Raw genomic sequence first — 3342 nt, 5'->3', positions numbered from 1 at the left:
ACTGTTACCAATGGCAATTAAAAACTATAGTGAAGGCATTTACTTCTTTGTTAAATTATTTTGTACAGTGAAGAATCACTCAAATTTAGTTGTCTGACAAACTTAGGGATGTCTGAGAAAAGCACCATAGATGAGGAGTATTAGATTTTCAGACTTTTTTTTTTAAGGCAGAACCTGAAAACTGGGCAGAAAGGTTCTCTCAAGTAATTGCAAAGTAATCTCTGGGATAACTGGATATTTTCTCTGGGTCTTCTGATGGTTTTATAACCTGGTGGCAACTTCAGACTAGTGAAAATAGGTAGTATTTTCTAAGAAATAGCCAGTAGATTTTATTGTACAGCATGATGGAAAGTCATGGAAGAAAGGAGAGGCATAAATGACCTGTTTCATTCTTGGGGGCTGGGATAACCCCTGGAATGCAGTTTAGTACGATGGCTCATCCTGCCTCTGTGAGTGTCTAAGACAATTGTCACAAACAATAAGAATTCCACTGGGATTCCAATCCTAACAGGTATTGGGTGAGGGGCACTTAGAGTGCCTTGTAGAGTACGTGTTATTCTCATCTTTTTCCCAGAAAAGTGTATGGAGCTTTTGTTTAATTAAAAAAGAAAAAAAAAATTTTTTTTAATTTTTTGGCTGCATTGGGTCTTTGTGGCTGTGCATGGGCTTTCTCTAGTTGCAGCAAGCAGGAACCACTCTCTGGTTGCAGTGCTTGGGCTTCTCGTTGTGGCGGCTTCTCTTGTTGCAGAGCACATGCTTAGCTGCCCAGCTGCCCCACAGCATGTGGAATCTTCCAGAAGCAGGGATGGAACTCATCCCCAGCATTGGCAAGTGGACTCCAACTACTGAACCACCAGGAAGTCTTTTTTTTTTAGGCACCAAAATTTTTATTAACCCACTTTCTCGCTCAATTTTATCTTTATAAACCACATGAATCTCTTTTTGACCCAGAGTTATGAAGGGAATTATCAAGTTACAATGTGCTTTTAAGTTTCTCTGGCTCCTCTGAACCTCTGGCTGTCACTTTTCTTGTCCTCTCTCGCTTAACAGTATATTCCAACCCCTGTAAAATAGGGACTAAAAGTACCAGTCTCTTTGCTCTGAGGTTGAAGAGAATGCCAAGCACTAAGCTAGGCTCTCAGGAGCCTCAAACTCCAACAGGTCCTCCCCACCCTTTGACAAATCCCCTTCTTCCTTATCATGGGCTGAGGAACCAATAAACTTGTCATCAAGAACATGGGTATAAAGTCCACAGGCCAAGCGAGAGCCTGGATGCTAAGTGCATGGGCTTTGTGCCTACCACTGCCAACTTCCAGCCTAAGGAAGGACTGACTGAGTGAGCAGTTCAAAAACCCCTGAGCTCAAGGCTCTTTCCCTGTGGGTAACTCCTATGTACCTCCATCATGACCAGGACTTGAGGCAGGACTTTTCAATTCCCACCGCCACACTTGGGACAGCATGAGGAATGCAGCAGAGGCCAAAGACTGAGTGATTAGCCCCAGGGAGTCGACGGGGGACATTATCAAACCAATTTCAAAGGTGGTGGTATTTTTGCTCTTGGGGAGGAGAGGTGGGGGGCTTCCCAGGTGGCTCAGTGGTAAAGACTCCACCTGCCAATGCAGGAGATGCCAGAGATGTGGGTTCCATCCCTGGGTTGGGAAGATCCCTTGGAAGAGGAAATGGCCACCCACTCCAGTATTCTTGCCTGGAAAATCCTATGGAGAGAGGAGTCTGGAGGGCTACAGTCCATGGGGTCGCAAAGAGTCAGATGGGACTGAGAGACTGAGTATGCTTGCAGGAGAGGTGGGACCCAGGCAAGGACAGCAACTGGCAGGCAAAGGGCAGGCTTGGTTCTTAGTGGTCAGGCTGGAAGGGGCCATCATGAGACATGCCCAGGTATGGGCCTGCTTCTCAGTCAGCTTGGTCAGCTTCACATTCAGTTTGCCCAGGGGAGCTTCAGCCACTGCTTTATCCAGGTTCTTGGGCAGGAAGTAGACCTCCACAGGGTGCTTATCTGGGTGGGTCCACAGCTCAATCTTCACCAGCACCTGGTTGGTGAAGGAGTCGTTCATCATGAAGCTGGGGTGGCCCATGGTGCAGCCCCGGTGGACCAGCTGGCCCTTGGCCAGCCTGATGATCAGTGCCCATTATTCAACAAGTACAGTCCACCTGGGGCTTGATGTTTGCCTTCTCCACAGTACTCTCATTCAGGCACTTGATATCAATCTCCACATTAAAGCATCTGATTTACACACAGTGACGTCATCTTTCATCTGTTCAAAGTGTGGGTTGATGGATGAGGTTGGTACAGCCCATGGTGGTGACAAATGCTGCCCTCCTGATGGGTCTCATCCGTGATGGTCACTCACACCCCTCCATGGCAGCCTAAAGCGCACTGATGGAGTTCATCTCTCCTATGATGAATCGCGCCCCGAAATCCCTTAGGGCCTGGGCACAGCCATTGCCGTTGTTGCCACAGCCCACTACCACTGCCATCTTGCCCGCATTTATCATGTCAGGAGTCGTTGACACTGACAGCAGGCACCTTCAGGATCCCATTGATCATCCTTTTATACAGGTTGTGGACCCACATTGTGGTCTCTTCAGAGATGCCTCAGATGTCAGACTGGAGCTGCGGGTACTCGGTGTAGATGCGGTTGGTGAGGTTAACACCATTGCCCAGCATCATGTTGAAGGGCACATCCCTGAAGCACAGTGTCTGCTGGATGCACCACAGATCCTCCTCATCCATGTTACTCTTCTGGGCATGGAATGCCAGCCTTGGCAATGGCAGCTGTTGCGTGGTCCTGGGTAGAGAAGATATTGCAGCTGGACCACTGCACCTCACCACCCAGGCCGATGTGGGTCTCCCTGAGGACAGCTGTCTCCATGGTAATGTGCAGGCAGATAGCAACATGGCACCCTTCAGTGACTTGGAGGCGGAGTACATCTCCTGCATGCGCATCAGGCCTGGCATCTCATTCTCTGCGAGGTCCAGGGCTTTGCGTCCCCAGGCAGCCAGGCTGAAGTCAGTGGCTTTGTAAAGCAGCTTGTTGGACATGCTGGTAGCGTTTCTGTTTCTGCAAGGAGTGGTGAATGCAGGCAAAGGGGACTGGGCCTCAGGCTGGGAACAGGAGCTGGCAGGGGAGCACGGTGCAGGGTGAGAACAGAATATTTTAGGTAACATTCTAAATGTTGGTCGTCTTGCTCAAGTGGAAGGGAATACTTGAATGTGTATATATGAGAGAATATAAAAAATAAACAAGCTAACAGGGATATATTGTACAGCACAGGGGATATAGCCAATGTCTTATAATAACTTTAAATGGAGTATCAGTTCAG

The 3342-nt window shown here is 48.3% G+C and overlaps 1 pseudogene; it reads right to left on the bottom strand.

The window, feature by feature from the left end:
• Nucleotides 1–1749: 1749 nt before the first annotated feature.
• Nucleotides 1750–3061, bottom strand: LOC129641808 (adenosylhomocysteinase-like; annotated as a pseudogene).
• Between the last annotated feature and the right edge of the window lie 281 nt (nt 3062–3342).

The sequence above is a fragment of the Bubalus kerabau genome, chromosome 1, assembly GCF_029407905.1.
Source record: "Bubalus kerabau isolate K-KA32 ecotype Philippines breed swamp buffalo chromosome 1, PCC_UOA_SB_1v2, whole genome shotgun sequence".
Taxonomy (NCBI): domain Eukaryota; kingdom Metazoa; phylum Chordata; class Mammalia; order Artiodactyla; family Bovidae; genus Bubalus; species Bubalus kerabau.
Note: the sequence above shows the minus strand (reverse complement) of the source record. Positions and strands in the feature narration are given on the sequence as shown.